Source organism: Osmerus eperlanus, chromosome 19 (genome assembly GCF_963692335.1).
Source record: "Osmerus eperlanus chromosome 19, fOsmEpe2.1, whole genome shotgun sequence".
Lineage (NCBI taxonomy): Eukaryota > Metazoa > Chordata > Actinopteri > Osmeriformes > Osmeridae > Osmerus > Osmerus eperlanus.
This window is the reverse complement of record NC_085036.1, coordinates 1,085,571-1,103,845: the sequence shown is the minus strand read 5'-3', so window position 1 is coordinate 1,103,845 and position 18,275 is coordinate 1,085,571. Positions and strand designations below refer to the sequence as shown.

The window sequence follows — 18,275 nt, the reverse complement described above, 5'->3', positions numbered from 1 at the left end:
TATACTAAACCTCTAATACACGTTACCTATACTAACCTACGACAAGTGGGGTACAATTAGGGATACAGTTCGAACAGTGCTGTGACTGAAACTCCGACTAATCACGAGCCACACAGTAGAGTACATTGGTAAATTTACATTTAGTCATTTTAGCAAACGCTCTTATCCAGAGCGACTTACAGTAAGTACAGGGACATTCCCCCCGAGGCAAGTAGGGTGAAGTGCCTTGCCCAAGGACACGTCGTCATTTGGCACGGCCGGGAATCGAACCGTTTACCTTCCGATTACTAGCCCGATTCCCTAACTGCTCAGCCACCTGACTCCAAAATTAAAACATATTGTTGACAATTAACCATTGTTCATGACATTTCTTTATATAAACTCACTTTCTCTCCGGTGTACAGCTTGTGTGCTAAATCACACACGGAAACCAGAAATACAACCAGCAATATCTCCCCTCTGGATTAGGCAAAGACATACAAATAAACACAATTTATTAGTATACACAGATTATGCAATATTGAATAATTATATGTGCTAATGTATGTTCAATCGCTTACGCTATCCCGCTGCTCAATACGTTCCACCTTGTGGTAAGTATTCTTTCAGCTCACGCGCAGTCACCATCCAGACTAAATCTACATGAATTTATTATCATCAACAACAAATATTGGTCCGTTACATTCACAGTCTTCTCATACACTAACATCGATAGACTATTAATGTAAAGTAAACGTTTTTAATCCTTATTTCTAACTTTGTCGGCAAGAATACACACCTGTATTGGAAGCTAGCTCTTTCAGTCATCTACCCGTGCTAACTTTGTGACGTGAAACGCGATTTCAACACCCTCGCGAGCTAAACGTGAACTGCTTTTAAATTGACAGTGTAACCCCCAACCAAAATAAGCCGCTATTCAAACAACAAACCTATATTAAAACAAACAATAGTATTTGAACCGCTCAAGAACAATCCCTACCCATAGTTCACCTGGCTACATTCTCCCCTGCTTCAAGTCAACGTCCTCGGTGACTTCCTCCATAGCCTACACATTACTCCTTTAGATTTGAGATATGGAGAACCATGCCCGCTAACACCTAAGAGAGTACATCTGGACTAAAAGACACTGTATTGCTCGCCGACCTTGGTAAGTTAAACAGGTTTTTGTTTATCCTTGCGGTCATCCTCTGACTTTTTCGAGGTGGGGGAATGGGCGTCTACTCTAACACTTCCCTCCCTCCTCTTCCTTGGAACAGGTACAGGCTGTACTTCAGGTTCCTCAGTGGGCAAACAGAGGCTCTCCGGCATGGGATGCGTGTCAGGCGGCAATTCCACCAGCGGGTCGCCATCAGGAACGTCACTCATCTCCTGTCCCAATGGATCCTCACCCCCGAACATGTCTCATGTCAGGAAGCTCATCCTGATGCCTTTCTGCCTCTACAGTTACCTCAGGTTCCCGATTGTCCGCTTTCTCAGTCACTGGGTACCTGTCCGCTTTCTCAGTCACTGGGTACCTGACTTCCTCTATAAACACAAACTCTGGATCCATGAAGTCCATTTCTGACTCCAGCTCCAAGATAGGTTCTTCCACCGGAGGCGCGGCCGGGCGACGTTACATTTATGCATTTAGGTCACTGATCATAACAACGAGATATCCCCAAACATTGCGGGTAGCCAAAAACATGAAGCATACATTGTGAAAACGAAGTAAGTCCCAAAGGGAAGAACCACAAGAACATGTAGTTGAACAAGTTACAATTAAACAATTTAACAACAACACGTTGCCTTGGCATAGGTATGGGCCCCGCACACGGTTGCAGTTTGGACCTGTGCACCCTCTTCACCGGCCCCCCCTCCAGCGGCTCAACTGCATATGTGATTCCTTGAATATCTACAACTTTGTACGCAGTAGCTGACCAGGAATCCTAGATCTTATTCCTTCCTGGTGGTCGATAGCGGAGATATACCCATTGCCCAACTTCTACAGGCGGACAATAAACTTTCCCTTGCTGCTGGGCCAGCCTGTCTGCAGCCTTCCTCTCAGCACACTCTCTTGCTCTTGCGTGTGCATTTTGGAGGCACTCTGGTATACAAACAACAAGTCAGGTTGGCCATCCTTTTCTCGCTCTTGGCCTAGCATTGCATCAATCGGAAGGTGTGGGTGGACTCCACAGCAGATGGTAGGGTGAATAACCTGTGGTCACGTGTGGTGTGACGTTATATGCATACACCAGCTCTGCCAGATGTTCAGGCCAACAGTGTTTCTTTTCAGGTGGAAGTGTGCGCAAGAGATCTGGTTAAAGTTCTTTTAAACCTCTCACATTGTGGGTTCCCCTGAGGGTGGTGGGGTGTTGTACGGGTCTTCTTCACTCCATATAACTTGCATAGTTCAGAGATTACAGATCTATCAAAATTCCTACCCTGGTCAGAGTGTAGGCGTTCTGGCACCCCTTACTTCATGAACCACTCTTTCAGGATGACTTTGGCAGTTGTGTCTGCTTTCTGATCTCGCGTCACAAAAGCTTGACTAAACTTAGTGAAAACATCTGTCATGACATGAAGTATATTCAAGCAGCTATCTGTGGCGTGCTCGAGACTAGTGTAGTCCACAGTGACTACCTCAAGTGGGCAAGTAGCCAAGAATGGAGTCTGGGGTGCCCGAATCTTAGGCTGCGGCAGTTTAGTTAGCACACACCTCTGGCACCTCTTCACTCACTGCTCCACATCCTCATGCATACCACTCCAGAAGCATTGCTATCTCAGCAGGCCCAGTGTCCGTTCTATGCCCTGATGCCCCATCTGGTCATGCACGCTTTTAAGCACCTGCTCCTTGAGGCAAATTGGCAACAATAACTGGTGACACGTTCCAAGATGAGTATCCTCGATCACCCGGTACAGGAGTCCATCCTTGTCTATGATCCGGGGCCACTGTTTCAACAAAGAGCGTACAGGTTTAGACAGACCCATCTTCTCCCGTTGGGTAGGTTCCCTCTGTCTATTCCAAAATTCGCAGCCCTCCAAGTGTGGGGTCAGATGCTTGAAAACTCTGTAATTCCATTTTGGAATATCCAGGCAATGTGGGGGTGTTATCCAAGGCTGCTTCGCTGATCACTGTCTCTCGTGCCTCGGACGCTTGCAGCTGTCTGACCTTGCAACACCCAACCCGCGCCGCTACTAGATCCCGGTCTAGAGTGGTGCCTGTTCTGAGGGTGTCACATATGGCCACACACCCGTCGTACTCCGCATCTTCACTGTCTGGGTCTGGCTCGTCAGTTGCTGGTCGCCGAGAGAGAGCATCGGCTGCAGAATTGCATCGGCCGGGGCGATACTTTACATCAAACTCAAATATAGCTAGCTGAGCAACCCATCGCTGCTGAATGGCTCCTAACTTGGCGATGGAGAGGTGACACAACGGGTTATTGTCTGTGATGATGGTAAACTTGGACCCTAAAAGATAACTCCTAAACTTCTCTGTGACCGCCCACTTTAATGCAAGGAGTTCCAGCTTCATGCTGCTATAATTTCTATCATTCTTCTCAGCCCCTCTGAGCCTCCGACTCGCATAGGCTATGACTTTCCTCTTCCCCCCTTGAACTTGATACAGAATTGCACCCAAACCTAGACCACTAGCGTCTGTCTCCAGTATAAATGGTCTGCATAGCCAAGTGTGGGAGCACTAGTTAGATTTCCCTTGAGCAGCTCAAACACTTGTAGACACCGTGGTGTCCAAGCAGAACATAACAACTGACTAGCTCTAACAACATCTTGCAAAGGCCCTGCAACTTGGGAAAAACCCTCAATAAACCTCTGATAGTAACTGCAAAATCCAATAAAGGACCTCATCTCTTTTACAGTACTAGGAATAGGCCATTTTTCCACTGCAGTTATCTTGTTTGGGTCTGTACTTATGCCTTGAGCTGACACTTTGTGACCAAGAAACCTGACCTCAGGCTGGAGGAAATGACACTTTTCCATTTTAACTTTCAGCCCCGTCTCCCTCAACCTCTGTAGAACTGTCTCTAGCCTAACAGATGATCCTGGAATGTCAGTGAAAAAACAAGCAAATCATCCAAAATAAATCAACACAATTTGGAAGACTAGATCATTCATTGTGGCCTGCATAAGGCGCTGAAAGGTTGCGGGCGCATTGCACAACCCGAAGGGCATTCTCAAGTACTCATATAGGCCAAATGGCGTGGTAAACGCCGTCTTGTCCCTATCGCTTTCCCGGACCGCCACTTGGTGGTGTAGGGCTGTTTTGGCAGCCCCTTTGTCACTGGTCACCCAGACACTCCTCTGGGACAGTCGTTGATTTGCATGAATGCTAAAATGACAATCACACCTTAATGACACACCTCTGGAAAGGTGGTCTCAACAGTTGAAGAGGAAGGTGGACCAAGGAAGACTGAAATTATCATTAAAAGTTGTGTTCTTGTAAATATAGTTCTAAACAGCTTTTAATGTCATGTTTGATATGATTTTGTTTCTTATTTTATGTATTACATTCTAGTAATAATTATAATACTGTAACATGTACATTTACAGGGTTTACAGAGTTTGTGCTTGCAGCACACCAACGTTTTAACATATTCCCATGTCTTGCAAGGGCACCACTTGGTCTACTGCAGCCTTGATTAATGATCCAATTTGAATTTGTATGCGTTAGACAACTTTTCAGTCATATGGCCGGCGTCCCCATTTTTGTCATGTTTGGGTGTATATAGGAAGACGTTTTTACCAATCACTTTGAGTTCTGTTTACGATACAGCTCCGGTGCTTAGGTGCCTAGTCTTCATTGTGAATACCTTTGTTAACCATTGCTCTGAAGGTATGTTTTGTATTTGATGATATTTCATTATCATTGTATTGATTATCTTACTATTTAGATAATAAACTATTATTGTGCATTTTAAGTTACTTGTTCTCCTTGAAACGTATCTAGCACGCTACGGTGGTGAAAACTTTGATCTAGTCTGGTTGATGCGGCTAATACTGATTATAAACATAGACTTTTGAAGTAGGTTTTAACTTAAGGCCTCTGAGTTACTTACAGTGGATCTCCACGCTCCGAAGGAATTTACCGGAGCCTCTGAGTGATTGGTTTACATACTAGGTTGATGGTTAAATCCATATTATGGTAGAGATAAACGACTGATTAGTAGGGATGCGTATTTGTTACGGCCCTTGTTGTTGTGTGCTGTTCTGTGTTCTGTGGTTCTGTTCGCACTCCCTTTTTTGTCCCCTCCCCGCTGCCTCCTCCTCTCACAGGCGCGTCCTGATTGGCCGGTCCCGTATCCCGCTCCCGACCAATCAACTGGAGATGGCATAAGACACCGCGCAGTTCGACCAAGGAGGGGGAGAGAGCTGACAGACCTTGTTTCAGTGTGCTGCTTGTTCTTGTGACGTTCTGTTTTTTGACTTCGGTTCGTTCGTGTTTGTTTTCCCTTGTTTTGTTTGTATTGTTATTTGTTTCGTTTTGGTCTACACTCGGTGTAGCTTTTCTTTCGCCCCCCCCCGGCAAGGAACAAGGGGACAGGCAAGCCACCTATGGGTTTACACCTCCCATCACGTAGGTAGTTACCTGTTGGAGAAACACTAGGTAAGGAGCGGGTGCCACCCCTTGTACCTTTGTTTAGTTAGGATGTGGATAGGCAGACAGGGTGGTTTTACTTCGTTCTTTTCTTTGGCAACGCTCTCCGTTCCCTTGTACCCTTGTCGGGGTTACCTATCCAGCCAATAAACATTTACATACATATCCCTGTGTTCCCTGTCACCTGGTCTCGTTTCCTGGTTAGCTATTGGGGTTGCAGCGTTGCATCCTCTCCCCGCCCTAGGCAACTAACTTCCATCTGGGGAGGGTTTGTAACAAATGGGGGCTCGTCCGGGATCTGTGAACTAATCTGTTACCCTATACGCGTGTCAGGAAAGGTTTCTGTGGTGTTAGGGTTCATTGCAGCGCGTGTTGTGCGATGGCGACTCAAGCCCAGGTTGTACGCGACTTCTTTGGCGTGCCGTCTATTGATTTGTTGGCGCAGTGCCGCGTTCAGGACTTGTGCTCCATAGCCGGGCATTTTGACATTCCGTTGCCGAAACAAGCAGTCAAGGCAGAGATCCAGAGTTCGGTTTGGGAGGGGTTGGTAGAGAGGGAAGTGCTACCACGGGAGCCAGTATGGCCGATCGTGGTTACCGAGCCAGCTCCGCTGGACGAGGAAGTGAAGCTTAAAACCCCTCGTACTCTGCCACGGTTTGTTGCCTTGTCCCCCAGCGTAGGTTCAAGCACTAGTGAGGCTGTACTGAGGGTTCGTTTAGCCCGGCTTGAACTGGAACAACGAGACAAGGAACACACAAGGCAGGTTGACAGCAACTTTCGATTAGAGGTGCGCAAGATGGAATTGGAGGCGGAAGCCAAAATCCGACAGTTGGAGCTGGAGGCTGCCCACACTCCTGTTATTCCCCCAGGGTTCCGTTCCTCTACTCCCCGTGACCTCCACCACCCGTTTGCGTCTTTTGATGTTAGCAGAAACATTGTGCTGGTACCGCCTTTCAGGGAGTCTGAGGTGGACGCGTACTTCGGGGCGTTTGAGCGGGTGGCTGCGGCTTTGCGTTGGCCAGAGGAGGTGTGGTCTCTTCTGCTTCAGTGCAGGTTGACTGGGAAAGCCCAGGAGGTCATCTCTGCCCTCTCGATAGCAGAGAGCTCACAGTATGAGGTAGTGAAAGCCACGGTGCTCCGTGCCTACGAATTGGTACCAGAGGCTTATAGGCAAAGGTTTAGGAACCACAAAAAGACCCCCAATCGTACGTTTGTGGAGTTTGCACGGGAGAAAGAGTCCCTCTTCGACAAATGGTGTGCGGCAAGCAAGGCTATGGACCGTGTGTCCTTGCGGGAGTTAATGTTGATGGAGGAATTCAAAAACAGTCTTCCCGACCGGTTGACGGTCTATCTCAACGAACAGAAGGTGGATGTTCTGTCCCAAGCCGCAGTATTAGCTGACGAGTTTGTACTGACGCACAAGACAGTCTTTACGTCTCCGCGTTTGGAAGGAAAGACCGTTGCCTCACCTCCCGTCTCGCCCCATAGCCGCCCATCCGATGCACCTCCGGGCTCGAGGGAGGCCCGCAAGTGTTTTTACTGCCATCAGCCAGGCCATTTGATATCCATGTGCCCTGTCCTACGGCGTAAACCTTCAGCCTTACAGGCCCCGAAACCCCCTAAGGGGATTGGTCTGGTGAGGGGTATGCCTGGAAGTGTGACAAGAGCACCCCCTGACCGTATCCAGAACGTGGATCCCAGCTACGTTCCATTCATATTTAAGGGCTTCGTTTCTTTGACTGGTAAAGCAGAGGATAGGCGACCGGTCACTATCCTACGGGATACAGGTGCCTCACAGTCCCTGCTCTTGTTGGACGTTTTGCCCTGGTCTGTTCAGTCATATTGTGGGTCTCAGGTACTGTTACAGGGCATAGAAATGGGTTGTGTGCCAGTGCCTCTGCACAATGGGCATGTGACCTCCGAACTGGTGAGTGGCGTGTTTCGTGTGGGTATACAACCCGTGCTACCCGTGAAAGGCATTGACTTCCTGCTGGGGAATGATATCGCGGGTGGTAGGGTGTTGCCTGTGTTAGAGGTGTTGGATTCCCCCGACTCCTCTTCGTCTGGTGAACTGTCTGGAGAGTTCCCAGAAGCTTTTCCGGCATGTGTAGTGACGCGCGCTCAGTCATGCCGGCTGGGTGACGTGTGTGATCTATCGGAGTCAGTGCTCGGTCCTGCATTAGCCACAGACCGCGATCCAGGTCCAACCATCCAGTTGCCACCACCCGGTAAGAAAAAACCACCCCGTGACTCTGTTTTTGACGCCCTGCCTCTGTCTGTTAGTAGAGAACGGCTGATTAGTTGCCAAACTTCAGACCCCACTCTCGTCAATCATTTTGCTTTGGCCACTGCACCCGTTGCCGCCCATAAAGACGGTGTTAAATACTTCATAGACGAAGGACTTCTGATGAGGAAGTGGTCTAGCCGCACAGGGATAGGAACGGATTGTGTTTGTCAGATTGTAATTCCCCAGGAATACCGTCAGCATGTGTTAACACTGGCCCATGACGACCCATGGTCGGGTCACTTGGGCGTAAGGAAGACGTATGACAGGGTCCTTAGACATTTCTTTTGGCCAAATTTGAAGTCCGACGTGGTTCGGTTTTGTGGCTCGTCATACCTGCCAGATAGTAGGCAAGCCGAACCAGCCTGTTCAACCAGCCCCGCTTCACCCCATACCGGTGATGGGTGAGCCATTCGACGAAGTGATCGTTGATTATGTTGGCCCTTTGCCGAAAACGAGAACAGGCAATCAGTTTATGTTAACGATGATGTGCAGAGCTACGAGGTACCCAGAGGCTATTCCTCTTCGCAATATAACCTCTAAATCCCTCATAGCATCTCTTATCAAGTTTTTTTCCACGTTTGGTCTGCCTCGAGTGATGCAGACAGATCGAGGTACTAACTTCATGTCCAAGTTATTCTCGAGGGTGTTAAAGTCGTTGGCCATAACACACAATGTATCCAGTGCCTACCATCCTGAGAGTCAGGGTGCCCTGGAACGGTGGCACCAAACCCTGAAGTCCGTGTTGAGGAAGTTTTGTTTTGAGACCCAGAAGGACTGGGATGAAGGTTTACCATTTGTGCTGTTTGCTGTCAGAGAATCTGTACAGGAGTCTCTTGGTTTTAGTCCTGCTGTGCTTGTCTTCGGACATGCAATAAGAGGGCCACTTAAGGTGCTGAAAGAGCAGCTACTTACTCCCCTAGCTGTCTGCCCCGCGCCCAAGAGTGTGCTAGAGTACGTCAGTCGGGTCCGTGAGCGGCTAAACAAGGCACGTGCCCTAGCAAGGGAAGCGATCGCCGCTATTCAGACGGGCATGAAGGAGCGTTACGACAGGAAGGCGGTGTCTCGCTCATTCCACCCAGGTGACCAGGTGTTAGTCTTACTGCCTATTCCTGGGTCTTCTTTATCAGCACGTTTCTCTGGCCCGTACATCGTTAGGGAAAAGTGTACCGCCACGAACTATCTGATCGACACTCCTGACCGGAGGCGCCAGTCTCGGATGTGTCACATTAACATGTTGAAAAGGTATCAGGTCAGGAGCTCCACCCCAGGATCCGCTGTAGACGCGGATACGCCTTTAGCCTCGGCCGTAACGTCTGTTGCTTTGGGTCCGGTCTGTGTGGTCAGTTCCGTGAGGGACGAAGACGGCCTGGAGTTCCATGAAGCACAGCAGCAGGGTGCTCGCTTGTGTAACACGGAGATGCTGACTTCCCTTGTGTCCCTTTTGGAGCATTTGGACCAGGGGCAGAGTGCCGAGGTCACCGCCGTTATTCGGGCGTTCCCTTCGCTGTTCTGGGATGTGCCAGGCCGTACTACGGTGCTGGAGCATGACGTCGATGTCGGTGAGGCTGCCCCCGTCAGCCAACATCCCTACCGGGTGAACATGACAAAAAGGGCAGTTATGAAAGATGAGGTGACGTATCTTATGAAAAACGAGTTAGCCACCCCCAGTACCAGTCCCTGGAGTTCCCCGTGTCTCTTGATCCCTAAACCCGATGGCACGTTTAGGTTTTGTACCGACTACAGGAGGGTAAATGCCGTTACTGTGCCGGATTCGTTCCCGTTACCCCGTATGGAGGACTGTGTGGATACTGTTGGGGGGGCATGTGTCAAAGTTAGACTTGCTGAAGGGTTACTGGCAAGTACCTCTTACCCCTCGTGCCTCCGTTATTTCGGCCTTTGTAACCCCTGACAGTTTCTGTCAATACACAGTAATGCCCTTTGGTGTGCGCAATGCTGCAGCAACGTTCCAGCGCTTGGTCGATCTGGTGCTGGGTGATATCCCCAGCTGTTGCGCTTATCTGGACGACGTGGTCATCCACTCGGCTACCTGGCCAGAACATATGCAGGCGTTGAGGACTGTGTTTGGACGGTTGGCCGCTGCCTCGCTTACAGTTAATTTGGCCAAATGTGAATTCGGTAAGGCTACCGTCACGTATCTGGGCAAGCAGGTTGGGAGAGGCCAGGTACGCCCTATCGCAGCTAAAGTGTCCGCAATTATGGCGTATCCTGTGCCTACGACCAGGAAGGAGATGCGTCGGTTCCTAGGCATGGCTGGGTACTACTGTACGTTTTGCCGGAACTTCTCCTCGGTTGCTGCTCCCTTGACAGACTTACTTAGTCCTAAGGTTGCGTTCGTGTGGTCGGCAGAGTGCCAGGCTGCCTACAACGTCGCCAAAGCCTTGTTATGCAGTGCACCTGTCCTCTCTGGTCCTGACTTCAGGACACCCTTTAAGCTTGAGGTGGATGCCTCTTTGGTGGGTGCTGGCGCTGTTCTCCTACAGGAGGACGTGGACGGTGTGGACCACCCGGTGTGCTACTTCTCTAAGAAGTTTAATCAGTGTCAGTCCCGGTACTCCACCATCGAACAGGAGACATTAGCTTTTCTCCTTGCTCTGCAATTCTTTGAGGTGTATGTCGGGTCCAGTGCACTGCCTGTAGCAGTGTATACAGACCACAACCCGTTGGTGTTCCTAAGTCGCATGTATAGGGTATAGTGGTTATGTGTGTTCTGTATAGTAGTGGTCGTGCCGTGTGGTCGGTTTGCTTTGTGTAATCGCGGACCCTAGGTTCGCTCTTTTTGTGTGGGCGTGTTACGGCCCTTGTTGTTGTGTGCTGTTCTGTGTTCTGTGGTTCTGTTCGCACTCCCTTTTTTGTCCCATCCCCGCTGCCTCCTCCTCTCACAGGCGCGTCCTGATTGGCCGGTCCCATATCCCGCTCCCGACCAATCAACTGGAGATGGCATAAGACACCGCGCAGTTCGACCAAGGAGGGGGAGAGAGCTGACAGACCTTGTTTCAGTGTGCTGCTTGTTCTTGTGACGTTCTGTTTTTTGACTTCGGTTCGTTCGTGTTTGTTTTCCCTTGTTTTGTTTGTATTGTTATTTGTTTCGTTTTGGTCTACACTCGGTGTAGCTTTTCTTTCGCCCCCCCCCCGGCAAGGAACAAGGGGACAGGCAAGCTACCCATGGGTTTTGTAGTGGGGTTTGCTCGTTTAAGATTAGCAATACTTAATTTATAATTAAGTATGTAGTTCTTAGGGGCACCACCTCTTATTTGTTAAAGGGACAGAGGAAACCTTATTGAATAATAGCCGTCGTAATAATCAGTCTAATCTTAAGTAGTGAATTTCTATGAAAGTAGAGCAGATCAGATAACGTGAGGGATAACGCGAGTATTATAAACAATGATTTATTTAAGGAAATGTAATTATAATGAGCAAATACCAGAGAAGTTATAGGTTAGTTGAAAGTGAGTTGAGTTGAACTGTATACAGTAGGTCCTAAACTATGATGAGGGTTGGTACAAGATGGTAGGTTGAGAGCGCGTGGGGAGGGGGAAGGGAGAGAGAGAGAGAGAGAGAGAGATAGGCTTCTGGAGAACAATGGGAGAGTATGTTAACTAATCCTAACGAAAGTTAGGTTAAATCATTTGCAAACTAAAATCAAACGTAACAAATTAAATCACAATATGCCAATGTTCACAAGTAAGAAATGTAGCAATATCGCAGTTACTGTTGTCAGTTTGAAGAAGAAGAGTCAAAGTTCCGTTCGTCGTTGTCAAACGGTTAGAGCAAAGGAATCTTTCGTTCAAGTTCCTAGTGGTCCAGTGAGTTGCTGATTGAGAAGGATAGGTCAGATGTGTTGCGAACACTTCCGGTGAATCCTTGCGAAAAAGCAAGGATTGCTTGTGCGTCAAGGTTTTATAATCCTTGCAAAAGGGGGTATCCTTTTGGAGGTGAACTCTTTGATTGGTCAGTTACTCCCACCTAGGCGTCCATCCTGAGATTGACGTATGGGTGTGAAGTGGTTGATAACTTTCAGAGTTCAGCTATTTCAAATGTCCATGTATTGCTTATACTTCAAAATATAACAATACAACATTAATAAATGGTTTAGTTTGTAGATTAGAATCATTTTGATATCAAGATTGACTAATTTATCATAACAGGAAAGGAAGTTACATTAAAACATCAAATTATATCAACACAGCATTAAAGGGAAAGCATACATTATAAAACATCAACTGTCATTGAAATAGTGTCCATGAGCCATGTAGTCCTTGAGAATATGTTTGTAAATCCAGAAAAGTTAGTTATTCCTTAAAATCCTTTGTCTCCATACTGTAAGGCCATTTTGGTCTACCTTCTGACCCCATGCTGGGCCAGAAGCTTTGAAGCTCCTGCTCTGGAGATAAGGACATGGGGGAAAACCCCCTTTCTCCTTGTCGGGGGTAGGGGAAAGGTGTGATGGTACGTGGTTTGTCTGTTGGCTCTGCTACAGTTTACACCTCCCATCATGTAGGTAGTTACCTGTTGGAGAAACACTAGGTAAGGAGCGGGTGCCACCCCTTGTACCTTTGTTTAGTTAGTTTGTGGATAGGCAGACAGGGTGGTTTTACTTTGTTCTTTTATTTGGCAACGCTCTCCGTTCCCTTGTACCCTTGTCGGGGTTACCTATCCAGCCAATAAACATTTACATACATCCCTGTGTGTTCCCTGTCACCTGGTCTCGTTTCCTGGTTAGCTATTGGGGTTGCAGCATTGCATCCTCTCCCCGCCCTAGGCAACTAACTTCCATCTGGGGAGGGTTTGTAACAGTATTGATAAGATTTTAACGATTCCGACTCCTTATCAATTCCTGCTTATCGATTCGATTCCTTATCGATTCTCTTATCGATGTTGCCCTCTACATCCATAGGTCTGTGCGTCCTGCACCCCCACACACTCGGTCTAAACAAATTTCTCAAACTGGCTTTGACTGGCTCTGAAATGAGCTAATACCTACCACCTCTAGGCCTCTTCAGGCCTCTGTTTTCAAAACAAAATCTAGTCGGGGATAGAAACTTTCAGTTTCCTTGTGTTCAAGCTTCTATTACACTAGTAGGACTTACAGGGGTCCTAACAACAGGGGAAATAACTTCAGTGTCACCTTTCAAAAGAGACCATTTACATGCATGTACTCCAAATGGTTAAACAACAGCTTTCAATGTACTTTAACAGGACTATTAAAAGGTTAAACAATTAAAATGCTAAGTTTAATAATGGATTAAAAATCGATATGCTCAGTTTAATAATGTGACACGCGAACGTTTGCTGATAACACACGCCGCCACAATAACGTGAAATGATCAATAAGATCAATACTAATGGGAGATGAATGCCAGAGCTAAAATGTATGCTTCAAACGACGGGACAGAAGATAACTAGATCGACTACACACAATAAATGCAAATTGCTTCACACAGTAACAAATGGTTGTGATCACTTTTGAGAAGTTTAGCTCTACCTTAGATAGTTAGAGATGAAGCGCGAACGTTAGCTGCGCTGCTGCATGCATCGAACACATGACGTTCCACTAACTTCATTCCATGCTGTGTGTTCAAATGCTTCTTCATATTTGTAGTATTTCCTCCCTTCGCCGAAATAGACTTTTTACACGCGTTACAAGTGGCGTTGTTGTCATTTTGTCGTGTGAAATACAACCAAACTTTAGAACGCTTCTTCCTAGTTGCCATGTTTGCTGCAGTCTGTCTATGCGCGAACTTTTATAGTTTATTCAGACAGACGTTCGTGTGTCCCATTATTAAACTGAGCATATCGATTTTTAATCCATTATTAAACTTAGCATTTTAATTGTTTAACGGCACAGAGAATCGTTAACAGAATCGTTAAGGAATTTTGCTAACGATTCCAAGGAATCGATTCACTGGGAACCGGTTCTAAACAAGAACCGGTTCTCGATACCCATCCCTACTGATTAGTGAACACGCATACTTTAGGGTCGATGCTCTGATCAAGCAGACTATTTTTACCTATGCCAGAGTTTCATGTCATTAACTGTTTAGCGCTCAAGGTTACAGGTAACGCACTTGTGCACATTTCAAAAATTGGAGTCAGATATTAACGAGTCAATTATCTCCCTGAACATCTAACCAGAATTGAATTGGGTTTCCCAAGCCGGGGCCAAACACCAAGCGTCTCCGGCCTTATGATCCTCTTACCTACAGTGGTATCTGCTTGCAAGGTCGATTGTTGAAAAGAACTCTGCACCGCAGAGTGCATCCAGACTTTCATCAATGCGAGGCAATGGAAACACGTCACGCCTGGTCTTGAAGTTCAGCCTCCTGTAGTCTACACATAGTCTTAGACTTCCATCCGACTTGCACCAACACGATTGGTGAGGCGTAGGAGCTTGAGTTCTCTTGGATCACTCCTCTCCTTAGCAGCTCAGACATATGCTCCCTTACCTCCTTGTATTGATTGGGTGGTATTCGCCGGTAGGGCTGGGAGACCGGTGTTTCGTCCACCAAAGGGATTTCATGTTCAACTTGAACCATGTATCCCAGATCCTCCTCCTGAGTTGTGAACACATCTGCATACTTCATCAGCAGCCCTCCAAGCTCTGCCTGCTGTGCTGGTGTACCTCCTAGGTGGATGTCACTGTTCGATCCTTTATCGTCCCTCCGGTTTATAGTCACTTCTTCATGGTTACCGTAAATACGCTGAAACTTCACACACCTCACAGGGGTCACCCTCATTACATTCAAACTTGACTATAGTGGGTAGCCAGACACCCTCCGATGAGAAGTTAATTATCTTGACTGAAAATACATGACTGTTAGTCGATACTACAGTAGGGCTCGAACAGAAGGCTGGAGTCTGTATCAGACTGTCTCCTGGTGCCCCTTGTATTGACCGTGGTAACAGATAGAGCGGGTCCCCATCACTTGTACGTCTAACTCTACGTAGCCCAACTAGGGTAGCGGTAATTTGTTGGCTGCTGTTATTCTAAGCCACTTAGCTGTACAGTGCATATCCTCATCTACCCCATGAAGATGGTCTCTGAAAAATCTTTTTGTCAAAGTGCTTACATTACTTCCTGTGTCTAGTAGGAACCTAAAAGAAATGCCACCTATCTGGATGTCTACTTCTGGACACTTGCCTACAACGTTTTCTAAGAAGCACTCTTGGTCTGGTTAACGGATTCTTTGAGCCTTCTGACTTTCCTCGCATTGCCCGACTCGAGCAATGGAGGGGTCCCGTTTCCATGCACCGCCGGACTACACTTCACAGTAGATTGACTTCCTGGCCCACACGTGGGACACTGTCTAGCCATATGCCCCACATCCTCACAACGCAGACATATGGGCTGACCATCATTCGTATACTTTGGTTTCACTCTGGGTCTATCACCTTTACTACCACCTTCTGCACCGGCAGTCTGCAGAGAGTTCCCGGACGGCATTGGGTAGCTCGCCAATTGCTTTACCCTGTTGCGCAATTATTTTTACTACTTCCTGCAAAGCCATTGTCATATCAGTCGGTACATTACTTGTCAAGTTCACCTTTCTCGAACCCTCCTCTGGGCCACCAACTGCTAGATTTCTGTTTCTTGCCACATTAGAGCTACGGGGATGATCCTCAAGAGTCCACATCAGCGCTTCCTCTCGTACATCAAACAAACGCACACCTTCAATTAACTGATTTCTAAGTGCTAGCTGTGTAACAGCTACTGCATTAGGGGATTGTTGGAGGGCCAAAGTAAGTAACTGAGAGAGCGCATGTGAATAATCCCTCAAGTCTTCCCCAAGTCTCCTTCTAGGAGTCAGGTGGTTGAGTTGTTAGGGAATCGGGCTAGTAATCTGAAGGTCGCTGGTTCGATTCCAGGCTGTGTCAAATGACGTTGTGTCCTTGGGCAAGGCACTTCACCCTACTTGCCTCAAGGGGAATGTCCATGTACTTACTGTGAGTCGCTCTGGATAAGAGCGTCTGCTAAATGACTAAATGTAAATCTAACTGTCTGCGGGCATAGAAAGCATGTAACAGTTGAGGCGTAGTGCGCTTCTCTCTAAACGCTTCCCTCAAGTAGAAAAACAGATCACTAGCTTGGATCAGATCACGTATCCTGTCGCCCCATATGAAGCTTAACCTCCTCTAGAGATGAACACTTTAGTGATAGAATAAAGTGTACTTGATCCTCCTCCCCTAGACCCCTCGCTCTCATCACCCGTTAAACCTCTTCTATAAACTCATCCACAGTGTGCATGTCTTTCCCAGATTCCCCACTAAAAGGCACAATCTGTTTTTCCCTTGGACTGTAGACAATAGACCTAGGCTGAACATTACCCAGATTTGCAATACTTGACATTACTGCATCATTTTGCTACTCAGATCAGAAATCTGTGACTGCAGTTGTACCAAAGTGTTACCTTCACCCTTGTACAAAGAAGCAGGTGGGTCATCTCCATCACATCTCCATCTCCATCACGGCTCATTCCAGCCGCATCATACTCCTCTTCTGACATTCTGAAGTGTCTCTTATTGTATCTTTATTATAACAAAGGATAGTGCAGTCCCCAACAGCTGCAATGTCTCTCTGTCCAACAGCTCTAGAAGACTGGAATCAGGCAGTCCCCTCCTCCAGAAGTCCACGGCAAAGATGCAGACACCCCTCTCGTCCTGGAACACCAGCCACACTTCACAAGCAGCCACTCCAGGAAGAACCTCACGGCAGTCGTCACATTCACTGTTGCCGGGACTGGACCCTTCTTCACCACTATTGTTGCCTATACTCACTGTCCCTATCCGACCACATCCCACCGCTGTCACCAAAAGTCTGTTGCCCGGTAATAGTACGACCGGACACAGAAATATAGCGATTATTTATATTTATTTGTGGGGTTTTATTCCCTGACTGCACTTAGTAAGAACAGTGTTAATCTTTAAGCTTTGAGGAGCTTTCGGAACAAAAATACTTATTTCTCTTCCGTTTTCAGCTCAGGTTTTGTATAGGCGGAGCCAAAACCCGACCAATCTACGTCACAGCCACCTATCTACGTCAGATCACAGACGGTTGCATTCTATTACTCAGCTGGTACGATGCAAAGACAAAGTAATTAATACATAAAACACTCAGAGACTGCAGGTAGGTCTGTTCTGATATCTGCAATTGATTTAGCTAGTGTTGCTGTTGTTGCTAAATTCAATAAATTCGAGGGGGCGGAGCTTCAGCTCCTTCAGGTGACACGCCCCCCCCAGTCTCAAGCAGAGAAGACTGCTGATTTTCTCATGATTTCAAAGCCTAATTTAACATACTTGTCTGTGGGGTTTTTTCATTCGAATTTGGATGGGTAGTAAACAACACATTCTTCTGTGGTGTGATGAACTTAAAACCCATTTTCAATTCCAATATACAGGATCTTTAACAATAACTGTAAGCTAGTAATAGTAACTCATCATCATTATAATAGTAACATAGGTATAGGCTTAATTTAGCTTGCTTTGCCGAGCTAGAACAACGACGGAGCCAGATATTAAAGTTTACAGTTTCTTTAATCCGACACAAAACTTAAGCAGTCATACTAAAAACACGAAGCAAAAAGAACAACGTATATTTGGTGAGTCTGAGTCGTATGTGGAACGTATGTTCCATCTAAAATAGTAATATTTATAAAAACCAAGTGAAAGGAATACTACAGTAATAATAGCATTGATTTTTGTAAAGTTGTATCTGCTTCTTGATGCCTTAGCTCCAGCTCACACGCTCACGACTGGTTGTCGCAAAGTATGATGTGTACAGCTAGTTGCAAGCGTGCATGAGTTTCGGAGCTAAGAACAAGCTTCTGCGCAAGACCGGACGAGTCGGTCTGTTAAGATGGCGCGGTCCATTTCGCGCTCTCGCTTGCCTCACTGCACCACTGAGCACTTTTCATAGAAATGAATGGGGACGCCATCTTGGAAGAGAAAATCTGAGTCACATGACGTCACTGTAGCTTTGTGCCGCCATCTTACCGACCGACTCGGTCTTACTCATCCCTGCAATATGTTGTGCAGTTGGCTGCAAAAACAGCCGAAAGAGGAACCCCAGACTGGTATTTCATTCTATACCAAAAGACTAAAGGCCAATTCTCCAACTATTGTTATAATGGATAGCATAATAATAGTTGGGGTCGTAGATCTTCTGTAAACCTTCTGTAGGCCTCCCTTCCCTTCCCTTCATGTTCTTCCAATGAGTATAAACACATCTCATCCGCTTGTCCGGGACAAGTGGATTTTTTGTAGGGCAAGTGGAAGAGAAATGTACTTGCCCCACTGGACAAATTATACCTCAAACATAATAAAATGCCATGTTACTTAACGTTATGTGCAGTGCCATTCATTACGTCTATTTAACCGATTTTA

At 46.9% G+C, this 18,275-nt stretch overlaps 1 long non-coding RNA gene across 1 annotated transcript; it reads right to left on the bottom strand.

Moving 5' to 3' along the window:
* Window positions 1–306: 306 nt before the first annotated feature.
* On the bottom strand, window positions 307–640 carry LOC134039582 (uncharacterized). Its single transcript, XR_009932793.1, has 3 exons — window positions 561–640; window positions 387–459; window positions 307–320 (listed from the first exon to the last, which is right to left on the bottom strand). It is a non-coding gene; the product is annotated as an uncharacterized LOC134039582 (long non-coding RNA).
* Between the last annotated feature and the right edge of the window lie 17,635 nt (window positions 641–18,275).